This window comes from Ceratotherium simum, chromosome 20 (genome assembly GCF_057802395.1).
Source record: "Ceratotherium simum simum isolate JZ-2026a chromosome 20, ASM5780239v1, whole genome shotgun sequence".
In the NCBI taxonomy this organism is placed as follows: Eukaryota; Metazoa; Chordata; class Mammalia; order Perissodactyla; family Rhinocerotidae; genus Ceratotherium; species Ceratotherium simum.
The window spans coordinates 42,522,561-42,540,274 of NC_141919.1; the positions used below are offsets into that span (position 1 = coordinate 42,522,561).

Below are 17,714 nucleotides of genomic sequence, written 5' to 3' on the forward strand. Positions count from 1 at the left end.
AAATTTATCTGCCTTTACACTGTAAAAGTTCAGGCGCTGACAGTGGAGTTGGGCAATGGATGAAGGAGGCTTGAAGGACAGAATGAAAGAAAGAAGATTTCATCAAAAGTTGATGGAATAGAAAACTAAACATTTACTTAGTTACAAAAGTAATCATAGAAAAAATAAACACAATAATACAATTATAAACTTAAGAGGAAGGGGGGAGGTGGGTTAAATCCTATTATCATGAGGAGCAATAGATTGTATATAATGCTTATTAATGAAGATAAAGTAGCATATATGTCTTTTTTAGTGCTGTGATCATGACTACCAGAAAAATCTAAAAATAAAAGCAATAAAAAGAGGGTGACTGGTAGTGAGCCTGGAAGTGAGGAGTGGCAGGTCAGGGAACCCTATTTTTAAATCACAGTCTGTTCTGTTATTTTAATGTTTGTCTTGCTTTTACCATGCACATATATTACTTTGATAACAAAATATAAATAATTTTGCATTTTTGTTACATTTTCATGTATCCTGCCTTTCCCCTAGACTGTAAGCTCTTCCAAGGAAGGGATTTTGTCTTTCATATTCTACACAACGCTATTGTGACAGATGGCACAGAAAAGAGAAGTCCACTTGGATAAACCACATTCTGTAAGTATTTCCGTGTAACTGGTCTTGCCTACTGTGGGCCCTTGACTGCAATGGTCAGGCTGGACCACCCGTCCAAACGGTCATCTATCATAAAACCTAGAGGAGTGCTTCCACTTGGGGATTTTTATCTGCGGTTGACAATAGTTAGCTTAAGCAGAGCTAATACATAGAAAAATTTAATTTCCACATGGTAAGATTCTGGTACCAACTTCTACCTCCTTCTTACTAAGAAATTGTTGAACTCCTAGCCCAGTGTATCTAAGAATGATATGTGGCTGGTCCAGTTTGGATGCCTGATGGTCCTTCGCACTCCCTCTCTGTTCTCACCCCATCACAGGGCCTACTAAGATGTTGTTTCATTGTATCGGAGTTCAGATTTCTAACTGCAAAACTATTTCTCTGTCTCTGTCTGCAAGTGATCAAAGTTCAGGTTTCAAATCAACAACACAAGTCAATAATACCACGAAGGAGACCGCTTTCCATCAATACCACTTGCAAAATGCCTTTCTGTCTCATTCCCCTCTCTAGGCATTCTCTACCCAGCTACTCTGTGTTCTCTGGCCCACAGAGCTTGCTAGGAGGAAGGTCTTCACTTGCTAGCTCTTTTGTGGGAAGTAGAGCTGTCTGGTTGCATCAGAACTAGAGGTTAGCTCCCATTGGGCTGAAGTGGAGCATCTTTATGTTTCCTTTTTAATATTCTAACCTGCTCGCCCAACTGCAACTTCCGGACCTTTTCTGTTTGGCTAATTCACACCCAGTGTCATGTAGTTTCATTTAGCACATCATAGACATTCAGATATTTGTTCTATGTATATAAACTTGATATGAGTAAAGTACCAAGACATGGGAAATTACCAGCACCCCCTCCCCCATACTCTAAAGTTGTTGTAGACTGACTTGGATCCTGTTTCCTAGAAACAAGGCAGACTTCCCAAGATTGAAAATGGATGTTTTAAAGAAAACAAAAAGAAAAGCAACTCTCCACCAAAGCAAGAGAAAGGGATTTCAAGATATGTTTAATACAAAATACCATATATGCCATTTGTTACAGAGTGAAAAGTCACTGGTTGCTTGTATTGTCCATTGTTACTTTTCTTTGTTTCATTTTGATCATTTTGGATCTGCATTTCAACTCCTCAAACTGATGGCAAAGGCAAGCTAGCATCCAGACGAGGCAAGGCTTTTCTATCTGACTGGTAGCAAGAGAGGCAGGAGGAAGAGGGCAAAACAAGTCAATGTAACACTGCTATTTGCACAGGCAGCTGCAGGAGGATGGCAAGAGCCACAGATGTGGACGGCTGACCTTTAATCCAAAAAGAGACTCACTGAGGATGGAAAATAGATCACTTCAGTCCAGTAGGAAGGTTTCAGACAAGTGTGCTGATGGAAGAAGAAAAGTCTGGCATTAAATTGCATAGGTAGCTGCCAACCAGAAAAACACGGCCTCTAAGAAAAGGCGGCAAAACAATCATGTTTCCAAATAACTTTCTGGCCACAGGGCTGGGCAATGGGATTGCAGGTGTCAGCAGAGGACTACAATGACAGGTCAAGAGCTGGTTTCAGTCACAGGGCTCATGGGGCTTAGTAAAGAACAAAGATCTAGTAACGTATGGTAATGTAAACGTCTCAGCTTGGTACAGCCTAGTTTTCTATCCCAAGATGAGTTATATCATCATCCATAAAAATAACAGCTTTAGGGCCGGCCCCGTGGCTTTGAGGTTAAGTGCGCGCGCTCTGCTGCTGGCGGCCCGGGGTTCGGATCCCAGGCGTGCACCGAGGCACTGATTCTCTGGCCATGCTGAGGCCGTGTCCCACATACAGCAACTAAAAGGATGTGCAACCATGACATACAACTATCTGCTGGGGCTTTGGGGGGGGGGAACAGCTTTAATTAAAAAATTAATTGACACTTTGCAAATTACTGCCTACCAGGCCCTGTGCAAGAACTTCCCTTCATTATCTCCTTTAATTCTCAGCGCAATACCGAAGGTAAATTGATATCATCCCCATTTTACAGACATAGAAACTAAGGTTTAAGCAATTTAAGTAAATGTCCTTCATGTCCCCACTCCCCAAAAGGAAGAACTCAAACCCAAACCCTTCGGGTTACAAAGCCAATGCTCTTTTAATTAAAAGAAAAGCAGAGTACAAAGTAAAATTAATTTGAATTTGCCTCCTGGCTCTACTCCTTACTAGCTATCTGAGCTCAGGCAAGTCCATTTCTGGAGTCTCACTACCTTATTCTGTACAAGGGGACTATTAGCCTACTTCTTGTCGGCATTCAGTGAGATTAAATTAAGATAATTTATCTTCAACATCTTGCAAATTCACTGGTTCATAATTAGTACTCAATAAAACACTAGACAAATATGTCTTTTCTTAAGCAATCACAAGAAGTATGAATTATAGTTTAACATTTTAATGTGACTTTCAATTATTTCAGTGGTAATATTTGCTTGTCCACCTACATACACTAGGTGTGTGAAGCTAGGATGATGAATCAAAATAAAAGAGGAGTGGACTCTAGAGAACATACCTAGAGACCAGATGCCTAGAACACAGAAAGACAAGACTAATCAGTGAGATGCATTTAAAGAGGAAAAATGCAAAGCGACAAGGAATTGGTCAAGGGGAAAATAAGGAACAAAGGAACAAGTGCTTGGCACAGTTTTGAAGAAAATTAGGAATTCAAATCCATCTGCTCCATTTCCGACAAAGTTAAAAAAAAAATCCAACAGAAGGCTAGGTCCGCTCTAATAGCTGGAGAAGAATGAAATACAAACAGGAAATACCATTTGGCATCATAATGCAGGCCGGTGCAACACCAAGAGAGCCAGCATGTGCCCCAAAATGAGGATGACCTGGGACAAACCCCTGGAGTAGGAGGCACACTCAAAGATATGGGATGAGAGTTGCCATTTCCTCTTGGATCCTGGACCCTGCTTTTGTGAAATGTTCAATGAGGACTGCACTCAGCTACATTCTGCCCTTTGATTTCCATATGCCTACTCACATGTCTGTTGCTTTCAAGTGCCAAGAACATAAGCCCTCAATTGCCGGGGAGAAAAGTCAAAGAAGCATCTTTTTTCTCCTGTATCTTCCAGCTTGGAGTATGCAGAAAGGAACCGATTGCTACAACTCACTTTTGTTTTTGTCTAATAGAGGAGAGTAACGGTTCTTTTCTCGATTCCTCCTAGTCCTTTCTAACTCAAAGAAAGAGAGGAGCACCAGTTCTCACTAACATTTTAGTAAAGAATAAATGGTCCCCAAATTAAGAGAATTCTCATTCCTCTATGTCTTGATGATTTACAGTTTATTTAAAAAGATAATTAATAGCTATTTTTTAGAGCAGTTTTAGGTTTATGGAAAAATTGAGCAGAAAGTACAGTGAGTTCTCCTATGCCCCTCTGCCCTACCCCTGCACAGTTTCCCCTATTATTAATATCTTGCATTAGTGCAATATGTTTGTTACACTGATGAACCAACAGACACATTGTTATTAAATGAAGTCCATAGTTGACATTAGTGTGTACTCTGTAGCGTACAGTTCTCCGGGATTTGACTAATGTGTAAATATCATGAATCTACCATTGCAGTTTCATACAGAATAATTTCACTGTCCTAAAAATCATCTGTGCTCCACATACTTAACACTTCTTCCCTCCCACCTACCCCCTGATTTTTTTTTACTATCTCTATGGATTTGCCTTTTCCATAATGTCATATAGTTGGAATTATACAGTATAATTAGACTGGTTCCTTTCATTTAGCAATAAGCATTTAACATTCTTCCATGTCTTTTCGTGGCTTCTTGTTGTTAGCACTCTTCATATACATCTTAATGTTGAAAAGTCAGCAAAATTACCTCTGACATTTAGGCTAGAACAAGTCTAAACCATAGAGACCTCTCAAGATGTTGCACATTCTCCTTCAGTTTCTATTTCAAGGGGTAATAATTTCCCACCAGAAAAACCTTCCTCATATCTACCCTAAATTGCTGGAATCCATTTGAATTACAATGAGAATACAAAAGAGATAGAATTGTTTTCTTTTTCTCATTCAACAAGCATTTGGTGAGCACTAATTGTATGTCAAATTTTGTGCTAGTAGGCACTAGGGGGTTAAAAATGAATAAGACTCAGTCCTTACCTTTAAAAATCTAAATGTCATTGTTCCTCCTAACATTTTTATGAGACCGAAAATCTGCACATTGCCTATTCTATAGTTCTGCATATAGGCTGGAGCAAACATACCCTTAGGAGAGGGAACATGAAAACTTCACCACTGCCTGCAAGAGAACATGGTAAATTTAGCAGAAAAAAGGAGCATAGTTATAATATTTCAAAATATTATTCCACTATATGAGCAGAAAATTCTAGGTTTGTCTCTGCTTTGGTTAATTAAGGAGAGACCTTGCCAAATCACGGTCAGTTAGGATATCTCTAGTCACCCTTCAATGATATTATACAGTTTCTCCTGGAACCTCAGAGCTGCAGTACTTGGCTGGGGAGGAGTGGGTGGATATATTTAGAAACATTCAATAATTAAAATCACTTTCTACTTACCTTCTGCAAACACATCTTAATGACAGAGCTCCCTTCAATTCTATTAAAGCATGGTTTTAATGAAATCTGTTATCTCAGCTTCTTTTAAGGAGATATGTTCCCAGTCATTCTATTTTAAGGGGGCTATCTTTTCTTTCTAGCGCTTACTGAGAAAATACACACACACACACACACACACAGTTTGCTGTGATCTCTCCAAAAAGAAATGAAAGAATAATAAAAGACAGGGAGTGGAGGGGGGCAAGGAAGAACACTCAAGGGAAGCTGCTAGCTCTTTTCAAGTCTTCAGGAAAAGAGAGCATAAACAAATACACCTTTTTAGCAGTGTAATCTTTAAATAACCTTAAAGATTCACGATTCACTTTCAAGAACAGCTCCTTGGACTCTGCGTTGTGGCCAGGGTCCCATCGTCTTACTTCTCCTCCTTCCAAGGAGCACTGAGGTCACACCTCTAGAATTTTTCTTGACGCGGTCTCGGCTCAACGGGAAAGATCGATTTACGCGATATGGCTCGCTCACCTTCTGAAAAACACATGGACGGGAAACAGAGAAATGGAGCATTAACAGACCGACATCATGTGCATTTCTTCACACGCAAGTCAATAACCTCCTTGTTTGCCAAGGGATGTCGTCCTAAAGATTTGTCAGACAGTGCTGGAACCTTCCAGAGGCAGCAGGAGAATGCTGAGGGGAGGTGGAGATCAGTTACAGAACCCAAAGGACAGCTTCCCCGTGGCAATAGCAGCTTCTGGGTCTATCAGCTAATGCAATCTGTCCTGGTTCCAGCTTCCCTTTGGACTTTGAGATCTGCTAAAAGTTTATGAGAGAAATAAATAGTGGGTAGAATCTTTTCCTTATAGCTTGGCTTAGAAATTCCCAGGAGATGTTACTCAGTAGCAGTGGTGGTGGGAATAGTAATAAAAACAACAGCAGCAACTAACAGTTACTGTTTTATAAAATGAGCACATGAGATTCCTACAGCAAATCTGAGATCTAGCTGTTTACAACGATATTCTTCTACAGACAAAAACAAACAAGGCTCAAAAAGAGGGTAAGTGACTTATCTGAAATCACCCACAATTTAGTCAAGGGCAGAGCCAAAATTCAAGTCCAGGAGTTCCCTTGATGCTGTCCTACAATATGTAGAACCATGAGATGAAAAACCATTATCTCAGTCTCTGATTGAATATACACTCTATTAAAAAAAAGGAGTACGGGGGGTGGCCTGGTAGCATAGTGGTTAAGTTTGCACACTCTGCTTGGGTGGCCAGGGTTTGTAGGTTCAGATCCCAGGCACAGACCTACACACCGCTCATCAAGCCATACTGTGGCAGCACCCCACATACAAAATAGAGGAAGGTTGCTCAGCAACAATCTTCCTCAGCAAAAAGAGGAAGATGGGCAACAGATATTAGCTCAGGGCCAATCTTCCTCACAAAAAAAAAAGAGTATGACTGTTGCTTCATTAATATTCTGCTTATAAAAATACCACTCAATAAATGACACTGTGGTCTAGCATTCTCTTTGTAGTATTAGAAAACTCTGGCAAAGACATTATCACTGGTCACAGAAAACCCTCCTATGCGTTACCATTTTCCATTCATATTCAGCTGGATTCAGATTTATTTAACAAACATTTATCAAACACCACCAATGGGCAAAGCAGAATATTAAGTGCCACCACATACACATTCTTATTTAATCCTATAGCAGATAGGTTTAGGCTGCATTATTCCCATTTGACAGAAGAGGCAATGATAGAAAAAGAAGATATTCATTGATCCATTCTTTCATTCATCCAATAATTTATTTACCTGGCCAATATTTTTTGAGTGTCTACTATGTACCTGGCACCATGCTAGGCACTGGGGATGCAGAAATGAGAAAAATAGACCAAGACTCTGCTCAACCAAGGTTGAAGTCAAGGGAGATATGCAATAAAAAACAAACAAAAAGATGTCAGATCATGATATGTGCTATGAAGAAAAATTCAACACCATAGGGATAAATAGTGAGGTGGTGCTGAGAGTGACGCCGTCTTACAGGAGAGGACTCTCTGATGATGAGATTTAAACAGAAACACGAAGGAAGTGAAGGGGTGGGTCTCCAGGGGAAGCGCATTCCAGTCTGAGACATGTTGAAAACCGAGTTTGTGCCAGTACTGAGGTAGGTACCGTAGATGTAAGGATTCAGACAGCATGGTCTCGACCCACCAGGAGCTTTCAGTCTGTTTGTGGAGACATGTATAAAAACATTATTCTAGCATGAGAGAGACATGTTCAGGGCATCACAAGCAGGGCCAAGAGGAGGGTGAGGCAAGTGAAGAACGTCATTTTTTTTTTTTTTTTTTTAAGATTTTATTTATTCAGTTTTTTCCCCCCAAAGCCCCAGTAGATAGTTGTATGTCATAGGTTCACATCCTTCTAGTTGCTGTACGTGGGACTCGGCCTCACGTTGGATGGAGAAGTGGTGCCTCGGGGCGCTCCCGGGATCCGAACCCGGGCCGCCAGCATCAGAGCGCGCACACTTAACCGCTAAGCCACGGAGCCGGCCCTGAAGAACGTCATTTTAAATGAAGACAACAGAAGGATAATTGATTTTTCCTTTTGCCTCAGGTCCCAGCAGTGCTCTGCACGGCACCGATTATGAGCCCAGACAGGACATGCTTCTTACCCACTCATCTGGGGCCAATGGTCCTGGAGCCGATAGCATCCATGTTGAGTCTTAACAAATAGTAGGAGAGAGCCAAGTTCAGTGCTTTGCCAGTCAGCCAGGAAGCATAGAACAAGGATTCAAATACACATTTCTATATTCAAGAGTGTGGCTATCGACCTGGTCAGAATTTTCTAAAGTGTGTTTGCAGAGCAGTAAATCCACAGGATGTTAATATGTATAACTGGAAAAAATGGTTTTAGTGATCAAATAAGTTTGGGGAATATTCAGCATATAAGAATTATAATAGCTTTCTTTATTGCAGGACTTTTCAGAGCCTTCACGACTCTCTAAAATGAAAGGATAGTATACAGAACTTACAAAAAAGATTTTTTTTATCCATATACTTAGCCCTCTCCCTTAAACCAATCTAATTAAAGCAAGCAATACTCAACACTGAGACTAGTATTTCTTCAAAGACAACACAGGGGCAAAGTTTGCAACTGAAAAATAATACCGAGGTCATTGATTGTACATAGACTCTATGCCAGCACTTTATACATACATACATACAGCATGATACATATATATATACATATATGAGGGTGTATATATACATGTTTATAATGTCATCCTCATAACAACCCTGGAAAATACTTGCCATGTCTATTTAGCATTTGAGGAAAACTGAAGGGCTTAAAGAATCTGAATAATTTACCCCAAAGTCATGTAGCTCGTAAGTGGCAGACCCCAGACTTACACCCAGACTTCGACTGCAGAGCCTGTGTTCTCAGCTACTCAACTATCCTGCCATCCTGAAGTCTAGGCAGTCTTCAGACACTGCACAAAAGCTGGCTAGGACTACCTCTGGTAGACCCAGGGGTTTGAATAATAAATCAGAACAGTATTAATTCCAAGTGATTTGGGAAATAAGCCTGTAGAACAAGATGAGCTATGAATATGCTTAACTCTGCAAAGTTGATTTTGGTTGGGTTTGGTTGTTTGTTTTCTGAGCCTACTGTGTATCCAACTATCTTGCAGGTTTTTAGTAATTATGAAAAAACATATCATTTCCTAGGTTTTTTCCACGGGCAATACTATTTTACTCATTTTGATTTTCACTCAACAGAGAGTGTATGTGATAATCCGCAGTACATTCTGAATCTAAGAGGGCCAGGATTCAGGGTTACAGCAACCTTATCTTCAACCACGCAGCCAGGTCAGGATCAGCCTCTCCCCAGCACTGTAACAGTCTCCGCACCTCAGCCACGAGCACTTGACCCCGTCAAATTTCTTCCATGCTCACAGGGGCTGACCTATTAGCTTGAACTCCATGAGCAAAATGCATAAAACTAGAAGATGAATATGGAAGGAGGACCCAGGTGGCAGATTCCACATGTTATTTTTAGTCAGACTGCCAAAATCTTTTCACCCTCATAAATAGAATGTTATCTGAACTATTCCTTTGGAGAAGCTGATTAAATAAGAAAGGAGTTTTGCCACTAATAGGCAATGCCCAACGAAAATGAGGCTCTTGTGGCTCATCTCAAAAGGAAAAGCTACAAGAAAGCACTGAATTTGCAAAGAAGTGAACCTCATAAATTGTGCACAAAAAGGTTTTGAAGATTCAGATAAAAAGCTCGGTTCCAGCATGACCATCTGTTATCTCCCCCTAAAAGAAGATAGCTAGTAGTTTATAAAAGCAATAAAACAGTTCCAGAGCTCAAAGGCAATAGCAAGGACTTCCAGTTACAAACCAGGGAACATACAGACTGCTGTCTAGCTGAGTATGCTTCCCTTATCCCTCACCTCCTCTCCAGACAGAAGCAAAGATTCTTCTAGTAACTAGTGTCCGATCCATTCTTTTTTTCTCCCTCAGAAAGATTATGAGTGGGCATCAAACCCACACTCTCCCTTTTCATCTGTCAACATTCACAGCTTACATAACTTTTTTATCTGACAATCTTTTCCATATACATGTATCATCTTTGACCTCTTCCTCATCACTCTGCTCCAGCCCCTTCCAATTCTTATCTAGTTCTAGAAGATTCTCTCCTCCTCTGTTTAAGTGGTGAGCCAAAAATAGAACTGAACCCTGATTGGTCAGTATGAAAAGTTAATGATATACTTGGATCAAAAAGATGTCACAAACCAGTGACATCAACTCCTAAAGCTGAGACGTGAGTCTCCCTTAGTTTCTCCTCCAGAGCCTCCTTCCACCTCCTTCATAGAACATTATGGTTAAGGGTTTGGGCAAAGACTCACGCTGTTTGGATGGTGATCTTGGCTCTGTGCTTCCCGGATATCTGGCCTCATGTGAGTCATTTGCCCTCTGGATCCCTCAATTTCCTCAATGGTAACTTGTACATAATAATGTACCTTCCCCATGGGGTTGTTAGAATTAAATGAAGTAATTCATTTAAAGTGCATAACACAACGCCTGACACATTTTTAAGTCCCCAGTTAATGTTATTTGTCTTTATTAGCAGCAACAGCAGCAGCATCTATATCTTTCTCTAATTAAACTGTTCTTATTTGACCATACCATCCTTTTGTAGTAATTACTACGATCACAACCGTATTTTTCCTATTCTTTTGTTACAAATATCCACCTAAGTTGCTTAAATAACAATAGGAGGCTAAGCTTGGCCAGTGATGTCAAAGGAGGTGAGGCCCTGGTTCAGGGACTGACCATGGGCCTCACAGGCTCTTTCAGAGATCTGATTTTCTCAGCTCGCCAAGATCCATATCTGAGGGGTGTATTTGAATTAACCAAACTCAGGAAACATTTATAGAACTGCTACACCAATCTTTTAATTTACAATGATAAATATCACCGTGACAGGGCTATAATACCTGTGCAGCACGAACAGAGAACTCTCTCTCTGTAGGTAGACCTAGTTAAGAAGCCAAATTTTAACCAGAAATTGTTGGGTGAATATGCAAACAAAACAAGAGAGTTAGCTGACGTTAACCGCGTCATCTAAAGTAACCTGATGCACCTGTCTTCCGGAGAGGCCAGTCCCTTCAGAGGCCATCGGCTAAGCTCCCTCCACCAGGCACAGGGCCACCTTGGTCTCTGCCACTGGACATCCGAGGCACTCCTTTCTCATTTCTTCCAGGGCTGAGAGCTTTCTGCCCAGACACTATCTTGCTTTTTAATAATAATTTGCATATCTCTGCTCTGATCAACTTCATACTCACTTTGCAGCTGCCCTCCCTGGGGGATATTTTCTTTCCTTCAAACACAAGCTCTTGGGCTAAACCTCAATGTACTGACGACATGGAGTAGTTCCATTATATTATTCGAAAAATATGCCTGTGGGAAAGGGGGTGCTGCTGATGACCCAATAATGAATCACATTATTTTAAAGGAACACTAACTCCAAGATCCAAGTAAAAGAACTTACAAACTTATTTTACACTTGCCCCACCCCTCGCCTCCATTCATAAGATAGCATCATGCTAATTTCACCTTTAAGCAAAAGGATTTCTATTTCCAATATGCTTCTTTTCAAAGATAAAGAAGATCATCATAATTATTCTGGCATAAATGTGGCCCCCAAAGGGTGATACTTGTGCTATCCCATGTTTGCAATGAGGAGTTGTTAATAACACGAGAAAATCTTTAAAGGGTTAAGTGAAAAAAATCAAGATTAACAATAGTATATTCAGAAAATGCAGTATAGCATAGGATTAAGCTATGCTCTGACACTTAGTGCCTGAGACAGATGAGCTGCTCTGCCAAGTCCTATATAGATATACAGGTGACGTATCTTCTTGCCTCAGTTTCTTGAACTGTGCAATGGGAAGACTGCCTATCTCATAGAACTGCGATGAGGATTAAATGAGTTAGTAAAGTGGTTAAACAGGGCCTGGCACATAATAGTCATTCACTAACTCTAAGCCATTACCATCTCCATCATAAAAATATGAATAAAAACAAAGAGGGAATATATCCAAATATTGTTAGTATTTGCCTCCAGAAAGGGAGACGTGGCTACCTCCTTCTTCCTCTCTAAAACGTCCTGTGCTTTCTCCAAATTTTTTTGTAATGACAGTAGACTACCTAAATATTCAGAAAAAGAAGACGCTTTCAAAATGAAAAAATTCTTGTCTCAGTTGGTGACTCTTGGCCTGAAATAATGTTTGTCCAAAAACTCCTTTAATGATGTCATTCGAGGTTTGTAACTATCACTTTTCTACTGCTGCCATAACAAAGTACTACAAACTTAGTGGCTTAAAACAATAGCTATTGGTTATCTTATTGTTCCACAGGTCCAGAGTCTGACACGGGTCTCATGGTGCTAAAATCAAGTGTGGGCAGGGCTGCCTTCCTTTCGGGAGGTAGGAGACCATCCATCCAGGTTGCACCATCCGATATGGTAGCCATTAGCCATAAATGGCTATTTAAATTTATACTAACTAAAATTAAATAATATTACAAATCCAGTTCCTCCATCACTCTAGCCACATTTCAAGTGTTCAATAGCCACGTGTGGCTGGTGGCGTCTTTACTGGGCAGCACAGATATAAAACATTTCCATCATTGCAGGAAGTTCTTTTGGAGAGTTTAGATCCAGAGGCAGGACTCATCCTGCCCTCCTCATTGGTGTTCTGGTTGAGTCTTGGTGGCCAGCATTGTCTTTTCAAATACAGACTGGCTCACATCGATTCCCTGTCTTAAAATTTTCTTTGGCCTCTATTGCCTATTTTTTTCAATATTTAAAAAAATTTAATTATTGAAAAAATATTTAAATATTGAGTATTTTTTCAATATTTAAAATTTTTTCAACATATTAAAGGTATAAAATCCTTAATTCAAACCACATCTATAAATCACAAAATGCAGCTGTTCCAGCTGTAGCTCTGGTAGGGGCTTGGAGACCCTCAACCCTCTGTCTTGCCCCATCCCAGACCTGTAATGCTGAGGAGTGCCAGTCTATAAAGGTAAGACAAAACTCCTTAGCATGGTGTCAAACAACATTCTTCATCTAGTCCCTGTTTATTTGCTCTTCCTCAGAGGGCACCCCACCATTCACTTTCACTCTTTTGTAAGTTTGTCTACAAAATCCCCTTTACCGCCATGTCCTTCTCTCTTCTCTATCTACAAAACTCCTCCTCAGCCTTCAACCTCCAATTCCTCATCACCACTGAGGAAAGCTCCCGATGGAAAAGAATCATCAGGGTCCCCCCCAGGCCCTGATAACAAGACAGGTGCCCTTAGCCCGAGAGCAAACACATCGAGGGGCTTTAGAGGATGTTTCTTTGAACCCCAAAACTGTATGCATAATTCTCTGTGCACATGCATTTGGACGGTAGATGCTCCTTGGCTTTCCTAAAATTACCAATTGGTCTATGACCCTAAAAGATTAAGAACATTGCCAGAGAACGTCAGGTTCAACCAGGAGTCCTCTCAGCACTTTATGATCTCTCTTCTAGTCTCAGTTTCCAAACTACTTTATTTTTAAATTTCCCCACACAAGCATATGACCGTGCATTTATTTAGTGAGTTCTGTAATCTCTTCTCTAGGTTAGAAGCACCTGTCCACTCTGCTTCATTCCTTCATGACCTAGGATGGCAGGCATGCTGACACACGCTCTCTGAATGTGTCAACACCTGCTTTCTGAAAGCAAAAAGGTGAGGCATTGCACATCCTGGAACTAGGAAAATGGTTCTACCATTATCAACTCAAACCGTATACACTTTGGAAGAAATTATTAATAGCATCTACAGAGCTCTAACAAGTGCCAGGTGCCGTAAAAAGCAGTTTACATACATAGGCTGAAGTCACACAGTCAGTAATGGTGCCCTGGGATTTGAGCCCAGGCCATCCAGTCAGTGGGTGCTGAGATCACAGCTTTCTTGTAGTGTTCTGAGTTCTACCTGAATAATCTCTGCAAAGGATCTCTCTTAAAGTTATGTCTGTGAAGGTCTGAGAGAAAACAGTGAAGATTTTAGCCTTAAATATGGGTATCATTCCCTTTAAAAATGGAGGTTGGGACAGCCCAGTGGCATAGTGGTTAAGTTTGTGAGTTCTGCTTTGGTGGCCCGGGGTTTGTGGGTTCAGATCCCAGGCGTGGACCAACACCACTTGTCAGCCATGCTGTGGTGGCAGCCCACATACAAAATAGAGGAGGACTGTCATGGATATTAGTTCAGGGCGAATCTTCCTCAACAACAGCAACAACAAAAAATGGAGGCAAAGGCTAGCATTAGATAGTGACTCTCTTTGGGATCAAACCATATCGTGAATCCAAGATAACCATGTCACTCACTGGCTATATCATGTTACAGATGTTCCTTAGACTCTCAGGGCACAGTCTCCTGATCCAAAATGGGGATCCTGAAAATACTTGGTTCTTGGACAATAAACTAAATAACATAGGTAAAGTATTTAGTGTGATTCTAAGCACTTAGTAATGACTAAATATATATTAATAATTATTACTATTACTGTTGCTGGAAAACAAGTCTGAGCCAGAAAAATGTTCTGATTTATTAATTTAGTCTCCCTAAATGAGCCCAGATAGCTGAGCCAAAAGTCGTTAGACCACCTACTCCTCTGCTTCTGTACATGAAGGAAATGAGTTGGAGAGGCCCCTGCTTCCCATGTGGAGCTTCAGGGAAGAGTGACCAATGAGCAGCTTGCTTTTCTCTGACCATCAGAAGTTGGTGGGCAGCAGGCAGATGGGACCATAAAACAGCTGAGTCTCCAAACAGATTGGAGTTGCTACAGTTGGCTTTATATCCAGCAGAATGACACCTCAGATCCAGCCCTCCCCCTCCAGCTCTCCCTAGGACTAGACACACAGGAACCCAAGCAACTGAACTCCGGTCCAAGAGGAAACACTAGCATTATTTCTGATGTAACCACATCCAGCCCAGGAAATATTTCTTGACTCATAAGGGTCTTCCATCCTGGGGCTAGGAATGGGAAAGTATAATGGCTGAGTGAGAAATGACTTTCTATTCTTTCCTTTGGGGAGACGAAACCAATAAATGCTCTTATATTCTGGTTTTACATGTGTAGTATTAAAAAGACTTTAAGGTAGATGAATCACACAGGATAATAGGAAGAAAAGCATGTGGCTTTAACTTGTAAAACTGGCCCATAAACAAACATAATTTACAACACCTTTTGAGTTAAAACAAGGCTATTCCAAAACTTTCAATGCAGAATTTTCCGTACTTTATTCATGTTTGGCATTCTAAACGAGGACTCAGCCATGAAACACATCTTCTATTTCACTACACTGCCTACTTACTGTTCTGGAAACACTGCGCTCATTTCTGACTCCTAGATTTAGCCCACGGTGTATTCCATTCCCTACCTGGAATAATTTTCCTCTTCTTAACATATTCACGACTTACCCAACCTTCACATTTTATTCCAAGGCCCATCTTATGTTTAAATGTTAAAACTTCCCCAATTCCTGTCATCTCCAGTCACCCTGCTCACCCTTGTATATATTCCACAAATATTGAATGTAGACTACGTGCCAGGCAGGGTGCTAGGCACTGGAGATAGACCAGCGAATAAAACAGACATCGTAAAGAAGGCAGAGCAAAAAGAATATAAAAATTAAAAAGATATCTCCATAGCAAAAGGTCCTATTGCAAGATTACTGTGTAGGAAGGACTATCAGAATGAAAAGTGATCTCACTAGATTTCCCGAGATGCAGGGTGATGCACGATTGGGCCAGACTTCACTGGGAGCTGTCTTTGAAAAGAACCAAAGTTTGAGACTAGTAGTTACCACTACCCAGTGAAGTATAGATAAATAAGCCAGGAGTACACACACACACACACACACACGCTTTGTGTGGGACAGTTTGGAGCTCATGCAAAGCCTATGTTATCCTCTTAAGATTTAGCCTGCTCTACCATTAATAACAGACATGCTTTGCCTTGCTTTCTTTATAAAATGAACAGGTCTTTGAAAGTTCCGGTAGCTGTGGCTCTTTCAATAACCCATATCAATGTTATCTTTCTTCAAGCAGCATAAAGTGAATTTTGAAGTGTTTTATTCTGATGATGTCCCTTGAACGATAGCCATTTGTTAAGGACCTCTCGTGTAATTTCCCGTCTAAAGTCCATCATTTGTAGACAGAAGTGAGGGCAGCCCAGCTGGAAAGCGATCTACAGCTGTTATTTTAAACAAACAGCTAGTTACAAGCGCTGGTGAGGGAGAGATTTTCCATTTGTCTTTTCGTACATACACTAGTTTGTCACCACAGCATTCATGTCCCTAATCTGATTAGCTAGAGGGGTGTCCAGAAATCCCTTAGCTACAATAGCCACTTGCAAAATCCAAATACATCAAAACAATGATTAATAAAATATATCTATAAGCGTGTTTACAGTCACAGGGGGTTAAGAGGGAAATGAAACAGCAGCTATTGCAAGCTCCTTTCCCCTGGAATTCATAATTTATTTACCTTGTCTGTCCTGCTCCCGGTGTGGCTACAATCAATTGCTTTCCATGTCAGCCTCTAGTCCCAGAGTCTACTGTGCCTGCATTTTAGCTCTACAAGCTACAAAGTCTATAAGTGCTTCTAAGGAAACATCAGCATGTACATTTTAGTTATCTAGATGAAATCTAATTATTTCTAGAAAATGATCTGGGGGCCTAACCCTCCCCCTTAAAGTATTTCTAAAGAGAAGTGTATCAAGGCAGGCTGACTGCTGAAAGAACCCTAAAACTTCATTGAATTAACACAATAAACATTTATTTCTCACTTATGCCAAGTCCCGTGGAGGTTATACCTGGTCTCGTGGCTCTCCTGAGTGGCTCTCACCTAAGTACAAATTCAGGAATTCAGGTTCCTTCCACCTTCTGCTGTTTGCATCTGCAACATGACTCTCCACAATTTCCATGGAAGGATGGGAATATGGGCATGGCCTACCAAAAACTCAACTACCTCTTCCAAAGGAACATTCATCATTTAGGTTCACATTCCATTCGTCATAAATAGCCTCATGGCCTCAGCTAGATACAAGAGCTGTGGGAAGTGGAAACCAGCTGAACGGCACTTCACAAGCCTTCATCATGGAAGGGGAGCACCTGGCTGGTGACCAGCTACCCATCTCTGGCCTGAGGACCTAAAGTAGACATACATTTAAAAAAACACATGATCCTCTAACAAATCTCAACTTCTACCAATCCTACAGCAGATATCAATGCATGGCTCCTAAGGGCTCACAGCGAGACAGCAAGAGGGACCAGTTTATAGACATGCACTTAGGAGGCTGACAAACCTAGATTCAAATCCTGACTCATCATTTAGCAGTGGTGTGGCCTTGTGCAGATAACTTATCCCCTCTCCGCCATATCAGAACAACGGAGACATTAGGAATATTTTATTCATAGGGTTGTTGTGAGGATTCAATGATGGAATCGATATAAATAAAGAACATCCGAGTGAGAACAGAGAGGGGCTTGTGGTAATAATGAGTCAGACACCATCACTCACACTTGGCAGAGACTCAAAGGCAGGCAGGGAGTGAGAGAACTTTATAGGGATAGAGGGGAGGCTTCCAGTGTGCTCTGATTGGAGGCAGTTGGCCCAGGGAGGCCGGAGGTATGCTAACTAGAAGTAGAGCATCTTAACTGATTGGTTTGAAAAGCATATTTGACTCTTTCTGGTTGATCTTGAACTGGAAGTGGGGGCAAAAAAGAGGGGTGCTGGCAGGCACTGGCCCAGTCCTGACCTCGCTGGGCCAACTCCTGTGGAGGCCGTGGGTCAGAGTTCTGGTGTCATGTATGATCTGGCCACTGTCCCTCTGTATGCTCAGTCTCTCGTGAGCTATTGTTATTCCAAAGTGGATGGTGGACCTTCACTCCTTTGACACTGAC

The 17,714-nt window shown here is 41.1% G+C and overlaps 1 protein-coding gene across 13 annotated transcripts in view; it reads right to left on the reverse strand.

Moving 5' to 3' along the window:
- Positions 1 to 17,714, reverse strand: part of LOC147914437 (uncharacterized) — a 76,727-nt gene that overhangs the window by 50,473 nt on the left and 8,540 nt on the right. For 8 of the 13 annotated variants that reach the window (XR_015555458.1, XR_015555462.1, XR_015555460.1 and 5 more), the window contains exon 2: positions 5,544 to 5,723. The gene's annotated coding sequence lies outside the window, so the exon portion shown is untranslated. Of the gene's footprint in view, positions 1 to 4,785; positions 4,925 to 5,515; positions 5,724 to 17,714 lie in introns of all 13 variants that reach the window. The other 5 variants (XM_087444682.1, XM_087444681.1, XM_087444685.1 and 2 more) reach the window with 5 other exon arrangements.